The sequence below is a fragment of the Podarcis tiliguerta genome (assembly GCF_965153285.1).
Source record: "Podarcis tiliguerta genome assembly, chromosome: 1".
NCBI lineage: Eukaryota > Metazoa > Chordata > Lepidosauria > Squamata > Lacertidae > Podarcis > Podarcis tiliguerta.
The window spans coordinates 38550027-38564873 of NC_139534.1; the positions used below are offsets into that span (position 1 = coordinate 38550027).

The 14847-nt window shown below is 40.6% G+C and overlaps 1 protein-coding gene across 3 annotated transcripts in view; it reads left to right on the plus strand.

Annotated features, from left to right (window-relative positions):
• The window catches only part of LRP1B (LDL receptor related protein 1B), a 728211-nt gene that overhangs the window by 16288 nt on the left and 697076 nt on the right, over nucleotides 1-14847 (plus strand). The window lies entirely within an intron of this gene.

Sequence of the window (14847 nt, forward strand, 5' to 3'; positions counted from 1 at the left end):
CTAAATGGGAGAATTATGCAATCCCAGCCTTCAGATCAGTTGGATTCCATTATATATAGATACAATGCAAAACAGATTAATTAAAGTGCCCCAACTGCACTCCAAGTGAGTATGTGTAGGAATGGATTTAAATACTATGAGAGGATATATTGTTTAGTTATTATCCTTCCTTGCTCACATTAATAAGATCAGCAGAGAACCATCCTTAGCAAATTAAACTTGGAAACTAAAACAAGGTTGATTTAATCTGCTAGAAACAACAATCCAGAATGCTTTCAGGCAGACTGGATTGTCTTGGTATTACCCACTTTTTCCTCCTTATAATAACAATCACACACACTGTTTTGTGAAGAAATAAAAGTAGTATTTACTTACCTAAACTAGGACTTGAAACAGCAATTACAATAGCAAAATGAAGGCAGATTTATAACAACTATCTACATTACAAAAGTATAAAATGTAACAGTGTGTCCAGATATCTCTTAGCCATTGCTGAATCCACTCTCTTGCCCCTTTAATGTATCTGTTACATTCAGAATTTTCTTCCTCTGAATGCACTTATAAACTGTAATCAAATCACCTCTAAGTTTCTCATGCTTTCCTTTCAAAGATTAATCTTACTCAATTGGTAACTGCAGCTCTGATTTATTCAAAGTTCCTCTCTTAAGCTACAAAACAATGGGAAAGTAAAAATTATACCACAAATGAGACACCGATAGAAAAGGTGCATAAGGAGCATGTAAGTGTTTTTAAATATTTTTCTCAATTACTCAATGGAAAACGCAACTCTTAAGGACAGGGAAAACAGAATTAGAACCGTGAGGTTAGGAAATGCAATACAAGCTTTCATTTCTTCACAATAATTCCCCCTTCTCACAGCCATTGCGAGCCATTTACCCTTTATCGTTCAATATACCCATAGTTTCAGAACAAAATCTTCTCTGGATGAATTTCATCTCACTGCAACTTCAAATCAGAGGTGACAGAAAGAGCAACTAACTTGTCTGGGTCACAAAGACATTTTAAATGGACACTGCCATGTTCACAAAACAGAAAAAGAGATTTTTCACCCTTATAATCTCCCCAGAACAGCAAAATATGACCAGTGATAAATATGGGGAAAGTTATGTAATATGAAGGATACTAAGAACATAGACCAGACCAGAGATAAATGCTTTTTAAAAAAAATAATCTCAGGATGTTATGTTGCTTCTTGTATGGTCTATTGCCACATCACTTTATTTTGTGGACATTACCATGGATTCTGACTGTGGAAGAATGGGAAATGCTTTGAGAACCAATTACTGACTATGGCTGCCAGTTTAGGTCTTTGTATTATTTCCCTACATATATGGAAATATAAAGCTTCTGAATAGCAGAAGAATGTAAAATTTTCACATGTGCTTCCAAATAGTGCCCAGATGGAGGGAAGCAGATGAGGAACAATAGAGATTTCAAGCATATATTTTTGCTAGTGGACATGCCAACAAGCTAAACCAAATATCACCAGAATGAGAATTGGTATAATGTTGTAAGTGAGAAAGGAGCATTAATTATAATGTTAAAAGCATGCCAATCTTTTAAATCTACCGCAATAAATGTGGATTTGGGTGTTGGATGACATAGAGATACCTAATGCAGAGTAAGAATACAAACTAAGAGGCGAGGGTGAAAGTAATGTCCTTGGGGGCATTCAATTAGCTGTTTAGCCAACACTGCCTTTTATTGCAAAATCTGTAAGTTGCAAATGGGTTTAGACATACTCCTATATGGCTGTGTCAACAAGAACTGCCCATAATCAGTATGTTACTACTACTACTAATAATAATAATAAATTTTATTTATATCCCGCCCTCCCCAGCCGAAGCTGGGCTCAGGGCGGCTAACAACAATTAAATAATCAAACAATCAAATAATCAAACATTCTAAAAACATTCCATTATAAAATTAATTAAAGTCAAATTAATGGCAACCGTTAAGCAAAATTCTGTGCAGGTTGCCAGAGGAGGGAGTCAGGCTGGGCCCTGACCAAAGGCCTGGTGGAACAACTCTGTCTTGCAGGCTCTGCGGAAAGATGTCAGGTCCCGCAGGGCCCTAGTCTCTTGTGACAGAGCGTTCCACCAGATTGGAGCCGCAGCCGAGAAAGCCCTGGCTCTAGTTGAGGCCAGCCTAACCTCTCTGAGGCCTGGGACCTTCAGGATGTTTTTATTTGACGAGCGTAGGTTTCTCTGTGGGGCATACCAGGAGAGGCGGTCCCGTAGGTACGAGGGTCCTAGGCCGTATAGGGCTTTAAAGGTTAAAACCAGTTACAGCAGTTCATTGGTACTTTATATAGGTTGAGTTATTAATTAATTATTTGTTCGCTATGCTAATAAAATACATGTCTTCCCCACCATCAGTAGGTACAGGGATATTTAGGAGAAAGTCTTCTTTTTATTAAATTCTTGCTTGAATCCCTAAGAAAAGCAAACTCCATTTGAGTTGGCTTGTGGGCTTTTCTTTTTCTTTTTTGCCACAGCCTTGTCCTGTTGTTACCTAAATTACCTAGAACTCATCACTTCATCTCCTTGAACTTTTAAAATTGAACTCTAATTTTTGCTATTAATATGATGGCTTGCTTCACACTGAGATTTCATATGAAAGGGGATGGGGAACAAATTCAGTAAATCTATTAGAACTGCTTGGGTTTTGTATGCCTCGTTAGATAATTATTTGATTACAGAAAATATCAATACTGGTATGGGCTTGAATGAAGAACATGCCAGAACATGCTGCTTATATTAGTCTAAAGGTGTGTGCAATGAAAATGTTCTACTCAAACACGTTGTTCCTGCAGCTAGAACTCCATATATGTAGGAAGGCATGCCTTAATCGAGTAGCTGCTTGCAGTCCAAACTCCATTAGTATTTATTACCATTGGGCAAAAATATGTGTGTCTGGCATTAAGGATGGCACATAAGTTCACTCTGAATGCATATTGCTGTAGCTAGCATCTTGAAAGAGGGGTGGATCAGCTGCAGGGAAAAGCTTAATAAGTTCTTTTGGCTTGTTTCATTAGGCAATTTTCTTTAGACTTTTATTTTTAAGCCATTTTAGTAGCTAGGGTAAAGTATTGGCACAAAATGAGAGCCACAAAAATGGGTTATCTGCCAGTCCAACTACTTTGCTCTTGTTGACAGAGCTCTAGTAACCATATGGGCAGGCCACTTAAATTCCTGATTCTTTAGCCCAGTAAGAGCCATTGAAATGATAATTGTAGTCTTTAAGATGGAGAATGGAGATAAAAAAGAGAAATTAATCCTTTTCCATGAGGCATGATTCACAGATGGATTTGATGGTAAGGTGGAATGTGCTTGTAAGCGGGACTCCAGCATGGCAGTATGAAGGGAAGGGAAAAGAAATCAATCTAAAACTATCAAATTAATTTTATTGCACTCTTTAACAACCATTAGCGCTATTTCAGTCACTCTTGTCAAGATTCCATCTGTAGTTGTAGAGTTGAAAGGTTAATTACTCATTTACTAAGCCATGCAGTTTTCTTTCATTTTTCATTTACAATTATCTCTACTTGTTATAAACCCTAAAGCAACTTCCAATGTATTGTACCCATGCATTATGTCTGTCAATTAAAGTTATTAAATCATAGATTTAAAATAATGAAATCCAAATATACATTAATATACTTCGGTCAATGAATGCCCACTGTTCAGCATTATGGATGTGACCAATCTGATTTCAACGGCAGCTGAGCCCTCCTTTGGCTAGCTTTGCAATGCAGCAGATGTTCCTTTAGGGAGATCTAGATACTGTACTCAGCTTCTATCCTGCATCTGCTGCATTTCTGACTAGGGAAGCAGGGAGGAAGGAAGCAGGGAGCCAGCATGGTGTAGTGGTTAAGAGCGGTGGACTCGTAATCTGGGGAACCGGGTTCGTGTCTCTGCTCCTCCACATGCAGCTGCTGGGTGACCTTGGGCTAGTCACACTTCTCTGAAGTATCTCAGCCTCACTCACCTCACAGAGTTTGTTGTGGGGGAGGAAGGGAAAGGAGAATGTTAGCCGCTTTGAGACACCAAACTCCGAATATAATTGCACATTGTATATATTAGTGGCCATGTGATGATTTTAGCCTACAAATTTTATTGTTTAATGTCTTAACCTGTATATTAAGGTACTTTTATATCTCTGTTTAGAGTAGGTAATGTCTAGATAATACAAATGTTTTAAGTTTTTGGTATTAATCCAGCGTATTTTCTTTTAATTGTTGAATGATTCTGCGTACATTGCGGGCAGCCTTTGGCTATGTGCAATAAAACTGACTAACTGACTGACAACTGTTGCGCTAGTTACAGGATATTTTGCAAGAGTTATTAGCTGTCATAAAAGACTGATAGTGTACAATGAATGATTATAAAGTTAAGTAATTTTGGAGTTACTATCTGCTGCCTTGTGTTTGCTATTCCAGTCGGTCAGCAGTACCTAGTAAGTTGCAAGGAATCATGCAGGAGTCAAGCCACAGGCTAACCTTTTTTGGCCAAAGGCCACATTTCCCCATTATAACCTCTCTAGGAGCCACATTCCAGCCGTCTGCATGGCCAAAAAGCACATTAGAGCACGCTGCACAAAGACAGGCGCAGTGCACCCATGCTTCTCGGCTGATACATGCAAATCAGCAAAGGAGTGGGAAGGTATTCCCATCCCCGCAAGAAGCCTTTATTGCCCAGGACCACATTGTTACCAGCAGCAGATGTTACCACCAGAAAAAAACACGCCACTTTGGGTGTTGGGGAGTGGATGCCGCTTGCGGTTCATCACCTTTTATCCATGCCATGCTCTTCTTTCCCCTCCTGTCATTTTTCAGAGATTACTAAAAATGCTTGCCAGCCAACTGTCTAAATGATTTCATAGAATAATGTTTGTTAATAAAATCTGAATAGTCTATAAGGAAGGTATGTCAGAATGCGAACTTTATAAGGATGCCTTCACAAAAGATGTTGAATACCCTTCATTTCTATGATGATATCGCATCAATCCATATTTCAAATATTTGCACTCATAATTATATCCTCCAACTAGTGTTTGTGGGGAGGGGGAATTTTCAGAAAAGCCTCTAACACAAGAAGGGAGCCAAGATGCTATGATTTCCTATGCCAAATTTGTCTATCGGTGATGAATACTATTGTATAAACCCATCTACCAGATTATTTAGATCAAATTAAGTCACTTTATTTCCAGGGACTATTACATTAGATGTGGCAGCCTCCTGTGTTGCTTGTTGTGTCAACCATATTCACAATTTGAAAAAGAACTCAAACCAGAATGAAAATATAGTCTGATTCCATTGTGAACATCTCCTGAGATAGGAATAAGAAACTTGTAGTTAAAGACCAGGAAAAGGAAAACCTGAGTAGGGGGATATGCTGGAGATTGCATGTATTATTTGAACACCTGAATCGTGTTCAGACATCCACTAAACACACCAAGGCTCCAAGTGTTAGCAGGGACACACATGACACAGGTCCTTGTACATCTTATGCCTGCCCCCTCACTTCCTGATCTTCCACGCATTGCATTGGAAAAGTGTACAGGGAGCTTCTATTCACATTCACATTCACCTGCACATGAACAGACTCCGCTACATGATTGGTGTTGGAGGATGAGTAGGGCACATGGAAGCACACTGGAAGCATGGCTTGTGTGTGCACCCCCATTCACACATTGAGTTTTTGGGTCCATGTCCAGAAAATGCCTGAACACACCTCTTCAAACTTACAGACTGCATTCTAGAGATGTTCTTTTCTTTTCTTTTTTAAATAAAGGATCCTTCACAGTCTACAGGGGATCCAAAGTTACCCCAGCTATGGCTAAATTGATGCTTGAATTCTGACTTCACTATTGAGGTGAGCATGTGAGAATTCTAATTAAGCAGACACACTCAAAAGAAGCCTTGAACTCTCAAGTTCTGGAAGGGAAAGGAAGGGAAATAATGAAAGATGAAGACATTGCCTAGGTTTGTTAGAAAAAGCAAGAATCCCAGGAAGCCAAATATTATCTTACACAGATCAAACATCAGAATTCAGATGTTCAAGGAGATCTGCGATGACCATTCTTGGTTGGGCTAGGTTTTGTTATAGCTGAATAATGCAGCAGAGCATGGGGCTATATTTCATTTATTCTCATAATTTATATTAGCAGACTCTCTTCCACATAACTCTTCTGTACTTTGACTTTTTACTGCATTAAGTGTTATTATAAATGACATTCTTTCTAACATTCTGAATGCAGGTTAGCTTTCTCAAATGCAGTGTTCTAATGAGGTTGTCACCATAGCAACTTTGCTTGAAATGAGACATGCACACTTTTTAAAATGCAGGTGTATCTTTCCAAAATGCAGTAACTGCTGTAAGTTATGTTGCAAACTTCCATGCTTGTCCCCCACATTTTGTTCCCATTTTTTCAGTAGGTGTGTTATGTGATACAATTCTACAAAAACAACAAAAACCTTTTAAGGGGAATCTGCATTCAACCGAAAGAATCAGAACTCCCACAACATATCCAACAATGTAAATTGCTTATCTAGAGTTGTATCCAGAGAACCATGTGGAGACGGAAAAGAGCCACTGGTTCTAGCTTGCAAAAGCTTGCACAAGTATTCATGTAATAGGTGTATTCTATAGCAGCTCTGATGCTTTCACTTGTGCAAGAGATTGCACAAAATTCAAAAAACAAAGTTGCAGAAAAATTCAAAAAGTGCCAAATCTGAAAAGTGCCAGAGTTGCCATGGCAGGAGCAATTCCAGGGTTTTGGGTCCCAAACCAGACACCATTCCTTAGTGATTTCACAGGGACAGGCCCTGGTGATGCCATTAAGCATGACACATTAAGCATTAACCACAGTCACTGACAGCATATCATTCACATAAAAAACAACAAAAGTCTAACTAATGAACAAAAAATGGAAGCCGTGGCTAAAAGCGGTGTTCCCAGGAGCGGCCGAAGTGAAGGAACCATTCCTTCTCACCTGCTTTGGGAGCCTTGGCAGGAAGAAATTAACCTACCTGCTTCTGGCCAGGAAGGTTTAAATCCTATCAGGCCGGCAAATTAATAGAAGGCCACTGTAAGAAGAGGGGGGGCCTAAGGTGGTGATTTTAGATTGTGACACAGCCAGGAGAACAGAGCACAGACTGCATATTCTCCAACGTTCCCTTTCTTCCTGTCCTCTGCCTACACCTCAGAGCTGGAGTGTCATGTGAGGCTGGGCCTTGGCGGTGGCAGCTTCTCTGCCTCCTTGCCTGCTCTCCAGGAGCTACTACAAGCACCCCAAGCGGCTGGCAGTGGCGGCCATGGAGAGGCAACGGGGTGCTCCCTTGCTGCCGCTACTACCATCTCCACCGCAAAGGACAACCCCCTCAAAACTGTGTGATTTATCTCCACAGCATAGTCCATTCAACTAATAAGCATGATAATATGGTGTTTTATATTAATTTACATATTGAGCATGGCCTCCAACATGTTTAAGGCAAAGAATAGGCAGTGCCTGTTTCAAATGTTCTAGCTACAGCACCATCTGCCCTTTTTTTTGGTATTATGTTTGTACAATTATCTGATGCGTGATATCATATTGTTATGATTTAGGATGCTGAAAGTCCTAAATCTCATCAGTTTTTTCACAGAGCAGAAAAGGACACAAGCTATAAAAAGATATGTTTATCTGTATCTGTGTCGGCTTTAATTGCAATGTTCCCAATATTAGTTAAACCATGTTTAATTAAAATGTTAATTCCTAATCCATCTTTTCAAGTGAGAAGAGACAGTCTCCCTCTCGGCTTCAAAAGATTTTGCTTACAAAAGTCCGACTGGGAACGTGAAATGTTTCAAGGGAAAATACCTTTAAAATTATATAGCAACGTAAGCCACAAGCTAAATGGGGCCAGCGTAGTGGTACACATCCCTGGAATCAATTTAGTCCGTCATATCTTTTGAAGCTGTGAGGAAGACGCTCTTCTCACTTGAAAAGATGGGGATGTGTTGGAGTTGTGATTTGCTCGGGCCAATAGGGAAGCTCTGAATCCTCTGGATCTAGAGCAGTGGTTCCCAATTGGTGGTCCATGGAACCCAGGGGGTCTGCATAACCCACCCAGGGGTTCATTGGCACCATTCACATAATGAAAACTACCATAGAGGCATCAACATTTTCAGAAGTTGGGGGTCCACAGCTTGGCTTTTGAAAAAGAGGTCGTCTGTGGTACTTGCCTAATTAGAGGACACTTGTCAGAGATTCCCTGGCATGTATAAGCATAGCCATCAGGACATACCAGATGTCTGGGTCTTTACCCTGCTAGGTCCATGGAAGACAAGAACCTCTCTGTCAGTAGCTTCCATCTGGGGGCAGGAAGAAGTCTTGGAAGACAAGTGTGCTTAGGTGCACCTCTCCAGTTTCAATCTATTTCCACAGAGTGTGAACCACAATAACTGGGATGCACATCCAAATGTGCAGTGGTGGTAAATATTCCACCAGGCTGTTGGAGATTCAGCTAAGATATCCTTTAAGAATATGTTAACTTTATGAATTAGACTGCCTCCTTTTTTTAGCAGGTCCCATATATGAACATAATGGCTCCACTAATGCAGCACTGAGCAAAGATTAGCGCTAAATGTTATGAAACTGTCCACTTGAGTCCAATATTGTGGCATAAATAAGTTGTTCCTTGAAGCCACAGTGCTTTTACATTAGGTATATTTGACCATTGTGCCTGTGTAATTAAGCAAAATCTGCTGATCTTCTTAATATCCCTTTAAATCATTAATGTCTTGTCTGGTACAGCTGGCCACTGGGATGCTAAGGTGTTTTTTTTAAAAAAGGTTTTTTTTAATGAAATGTTAAAGACGGCACATTTTAAGCATATTTTTTCACAATGTAATACTCATTTGGAATAATTTGCATGCTGTTTAACGCATATACTTAATGTAGTGCTTTGAAGAGAAACAGATTTTGGTATTTAGTGGCACCATTTGCCGCTTTCCCCAACACAGGCTATGCTGGGTATGCCAATCTGCTATGTTTATGCAGAAAATGTTTTGGTTCTTAAGAACAAAAGGTACATTAGATAGATGTCAAGGTATCCAAATGGGAAACCGATCTGGGAGTCTGCATAGCTGTTAGAGAAAAGCCAGTAATTGCAGCTGAAGCCAAAATGAGTTTGAGGGAGTGCATTTAGTCAGCTGGTATGACAGGTTAAAATTATGTCAGGTCTCAAGTATTTCCCAAAGTTTGTACCAGCCTATCAAGCTCTTTCCTCAAAAATGTCATAGTTAGTGTTCATTTCCACAGTCCAGGAAAGGAATGAAGCTGCCCAGAATAGGAGGTGGAGTTTTCATCTTTTTCTGGTTCACAGCAAGGCCTTGCTGTGTGTGGTTTTCACTCCTCCTGAATTGCAGCTTGCCAGGCAATTTGATGTCAGCCCTGAAGCTCCCACCTAGTTCTCTGCCTACTCTGCTCCTATGGCCCTAGTGGTGTATGTGTGTGAATGAGAGAGACAGAGAGAGAAAGAGAGAGATTATGCTTTTTTTTTTTTTTTTTTTTTAGAGGGGAAAGATTGCATAATGTAATAGTTCCCACTTCCTCATCACCAGAAAAGAGGAAACCCATTAGTATCCCCTGCCAGACAAGTTTTGCATAAAATATCCACATGCTAATTTATATGCTTGGGTGCAAATTTGGAAATTACTGCAACAAAATTTGCTTACCTCCACATGGCAGGAGGCAGTGGTTGTGGTCTGGTGTGGCTGCAGGTGGACAGCCCCTCCTTTTTTCAGCTTTGGTGCAGCTGGAGGAAGATGTAACTTCCTCTTCTGTCACTGGGCCTTGCCTGCTGCTCCAACCAGTCACATGCGAGCTATGAGGTGTGATGGCTTGGGTGTGAACAAGAGGGAAAACGTATTCCTTCTGGTCTACTCCCTGGTTATAAAAGCCAATTGCATGTGGGAATCCCACCCACCCTTCCCTTATTTTATATGTTTGTGGGTGTCCAGTGGTATGGGGTACACCCTATGTACCCACCTTGCTATGGAAGCCTTCAGTTGCCTTATTCATGACGATGCAGTTATTTGCCTTCAGATTGGGCCTCTCTTGGGTTTTTTGCCTGGGACATAGCAACTGTTGTTGTTTAGTCGTTTAGACGTGTCCGACTCTTCGTGACCCCATGGACCAGGGCACGCCAGGCACGCACATAGCAACTGAGAGCCAGTGTGGTGTAGTGGTTAAGAGAGGTAGTCTCGTAATCTGGGGAACCGGGTTCACGTCTCCGCTCCTCCACATGCAGCTGCTGGGTGACCTTGGGCCAGTCACACTTCTTTGAAGTCTCTCAGCCCCACTCACCTCACAGAGTGTTTGTTGTGGGGGAGGAAGGGAAAGGAGAATGTTAGCCGCTTTGAGACTCCTTAAAGGGAGTGAAAGGCGGGATATCAAATCCAAACTACTACTACTACTACTACTACTCCTCTTCTTCTTCTTCTTCTTCTTCTTCTACTACTACTACTACTACTATCCCGACTTAATGGCAGGTAAGGCATTGTGTTGGATCCTTAGTTCTAACTGAGCAGAGGGGTGCCACCCTGCTGCTTCTCAGAGTATTCCTTTAACAGGATCCTAAGGGAGGTGCAATTGTCCTGATGCCTAGATGGGAGCTGATGGGCCCTAGCACTCCAAATAGTAATTTGGGGGGGAGGGGTTCACCCAAAATTAATGTATGTCATAGGGTGACCCTTAACCTTGGTTAACCCTGCTAGGCATCTACCAGCAAACGGGCTGGTTGATGTTAGGATACGTACACAATGCCAATGGCAAAATCTGCTGACAGCTGTAATCAACCAAGTTGTGCCTTGTTTATATCTCAATACTGTTGCTCTGTGTTTTTGTTGCAACTCATGTCATATCTGCCCTGTCCTACCCATGGCTCCACCACGCCAAGGCCTGCAAATAGAAATAAATCACATCTCATCATAGGAGGAAGGCTGTTACTAGGTACCGTATGTGTCTGATGTCCAGGTGCTACCTGTTGATGGACAGCTTCAAGGCACCTGCTCTAGCTTCTTATGGTTGTTTGTCCTTAACTGCAAATAGGGGACATCTTCAGAGAGGATTAAAACATGCCTTCTAACAGAAGGCTTTCTTATGTTAAGTAGGACACTTTAGCCACCCTATACAATCCTCAAGCAGGAAGAAAGAAACAGAATGCCCCCCCCCCCCGGAATATTTGAATACCTGCCTAAAGAAATCAAAATTTATTGGGATTGATGACTGACAGATAGTGGGGGAATGGTTTTGTGAATGCACCGTTGGTGTCCAAATGAAGTCATTGGGTCCAGTATGATATCTACTTCCATTTGTGTTGTGGCCTTGGTTATAGAAATCTGCAGTTAAATCTCCTATTATGTCGATTTTGTCTGTAGGGGAATGGTGTGATTTATGAGTTTCCAAATTAGTAAGAGTGTAGAAACTAATATAGATGTAAAACAGATCTTTGCAAGATATTCTCAAAGTCATTATTCACCGAATAAGATTGTAAATGAAGGAATTATATAACCATCAGGTTCTCTGGGCAAATAAAATTTTCCTCTTTGTTTGCCTTCAGGAAGTGAATGTATCTTGTTCCTTCGATTGATTGACCTATGGGGCTCCAAGCAATTTTCAGACAGGGGATATTTAATGATGTGATAAAGGTGGGGAAAGGAAGACTCTCTGGCAGATGGAAAGTAGGACAAATTGGGTTTCTTGTCTAAAATACTTCGGGCTTATCTCTGTGTTAACTGGTCAACTTCCTATCTTCTTGTTTGAGATTCAAAGGAAGCTATAAGTAGGCATAGCAAGTGGGACAGGCCAGCTGAGAATAAAAGGGAGTGAGTCCAAGGTATCAGGTGACAATTCATTATTAAATGTTAATTCCAATCCCCCCCAATGGTTGGTGCCTGTGTATAAGGATAGCATGGCAAGTAAGCACAGTGAATGGAAGCCAAGTGACTGCCTTTCCACTTTACTTCCAAAGCCCAGTTGGCTAGAGCAGGGCTGGGAAGGCTTAAGCACTGTTGGGTCTACTTTGCTTTGTTTGCTTGTTGCCTTTTTGTAGTAGTGCCCTAAGATCTGCCAGCCACAGCCAAGTGCAAAAGACACAAAGGCACTTCTGTGCAACCTGCTTATTGAGCATTCAAATATATGTGGAAACATATATATTTGTTTTCACTATTGTTAAACCATAGGAAGCTGGAATGATTTACAGCTGGTCCCCCAGGATCTATGAGTAGATCCTGATCTAATTTCTGCCTACCCCTGGGCTAGAAAGCAGGCTCTAAATCCAGTTTTATTTTACCATGATGAGAGAGCAACACATTTATGACACATGGTGACCAGCAGAAATCAACACTTCTCTTTAACATTTATTTTTTTCAGTTTCACTCTGAAACACCTTGTTTTTATAAGTATTTATAACAGATTTATAACTATCCGTTGATATGATAATGATAATTTTTCATGATAACCTCATTAAGCTGCAATTTTTGTTTACTCATGGTCCCTGGCCGGCAGCAACGTTACTGCAAAGACTAACCAATTACACAATATAAATTAAAATCATAAAACTGAATTCCTTGCTGGCTTTTACATTCCGAGCTCAATCAGCAGGGAATATCAATGCTGTATGTGTGATATGAATAAAAGTAATATGTGACTGGCAGCTTTGTTGCAAGGTCTAAAGAAGTCAGTTCTTTGCTTTAAGCAGTATTTTTTTATGGAAATGAAGCTAGAATTGTAAAAGATTTATGTAGACAATTGTGTGTGCAATGCACACACACACACACACACATAGCATTGTGCTGCATTTTATTGTTATTATTAATCATTCCCTTTCTACTCTTCTCTGTGACCTTTATTTTTATTTTTAAAAAACTTGTTTATTCAGACTAGTCTTCTTTCAATTTTAATATTGTATTTGTGCCCTCTGCTATAAAGAAGAATTTGCTTTTACCCATTCCTTTTATATTTTCTGGGGAGGAAGAATTTGCTCTCTGAATCTGGACAAACTGTGATTATGATCACCATGGTTTATTGATGCAAGCCAACTGCAAACCATAGTTAATAATCCTGACCTGTTTCAATAAATAATTGTTAACACTAACCACAGTTTCCATTTAGGGAATACTGACCTGGCTTGCGCAACACAGGAAGCTAAACTATGATTTACTGTATGTTTCCTCAACCTCAGCCCTCCAGATGTTTTTGGCCTACAACTCCCATGATCCCTAGCTAGCAGGACCAGTGGTCAGGGATGATGGGAATTGTAGTCTCAAAACATCTGGAGGGCCGAGGTTGAGGAAGCCTGATTTACTGGGACGTCTGAATCTCATGGCATTTTGTTCTTTTTTTAATTTTGCGCCACACTCTGCTAAGCCAAAGTTTGACTCAGTATTTCTGTTTGAACCCTGGTTCATAGTTAAGTTCTTTCATTATAGATCACAAACTGAAACCAAGGTTTAGTTTAGTTAAAAATGGAAGTGAACGCCCCTGATCATCTCATGGCCACACAGGCGGAGGAGATAGGGCTGGGGACTGATTTTCAGAATATGATTGTAAACCAATTGAATTTGACCAACAAGACAGATAATCTCTACAGGAATAACTCATTGAATGATAGTGGGGGGGGGGGGAGTCATGTTGAAGAGCATGCATGGCATGAAGTGGATATTATCTTGGGTCAATTTGAGTCTTTGGTTTTGGGTTTCTTAAATGACACAATCTGAAATATTTTGCAACCAGCAACTCAGCCCTATCAACTTATGCCTGGTTGTGCAGAAGTGCAAGAATATATACTGTAACAGCTACAATAATGCACATCTTACCAGGTGAAGCTGCCCCTTTGGCTAATACTTGTAACGTGGGCCAGCACGTTAAGAACCAGTAAACACCACTCTATGCTATCAACCCCTTCGTACATTAATTAGACTTAAGCATGTTGGTTATATGAGTCTTGTTATCTCACAAAATGGCCATTTCGTGGAAGATGCCAGGGAAACAGGAATAATAGAATCATAAAATTGCAATTGGAAGGTACCCTGGGGGTACCCCCTTGCAATGCAGGAATCTAAACTTAAGCATTCATGTCAGATGACCACCCAACCTTTGCTTAAAAACCTCCAAGGAAAAAGAGTCCCCACCTTTCAAGGGAGTCCTTTCCACATCTCTTACTGTCAGAAAATTATTCCTGATGTTTAAACAGAATCTACTTTCTTGTAACCTGAAGCCATTGGTTCAAGTCTGAGCCTCCAGAACAGAAGAAAACAAGCTTGCTCCATCTTTAGCTCTTTAGATATTTGAAGATGGCTATCATATCTCCTCTCAGTCTCTTCTTTTCCAGGCTAAACATAGAATAGCATTAGCTTTTCTTTCTCTCTCGCTGTTATATCATACTGTTGACTCATCTTGTGGCTTGCTAAGACCCCTATATCCTTTTCACAAGTACTACTGGCAAGCCAGGTGTTGATCCATTTGGTGGTAGCATTGAAGTTAAGGAGAGGCTGGGTTAGTTGGCAAGCTTCCTTCCATCCTATTCTTCTCACGGTGCAGGCCACAGCATGTGGCATTACAAAGAGTCTTTTGAAAATAACCTTAGAATTCTTTCCTAGTTGTTGCAAACACAAACCATGAGCACGATGTTTGACTGAAGGAACTTTTACATTATCTCTCTTCATTCCTCCAAGTGTTGCAGAGACCCAGCTAGGCAGCATCTGGTTGGTGGACCTCAGCCACCATTTTTAATGAAACAGCAGACTGGGTAATCAAAAAGAACATCCACACCACTCT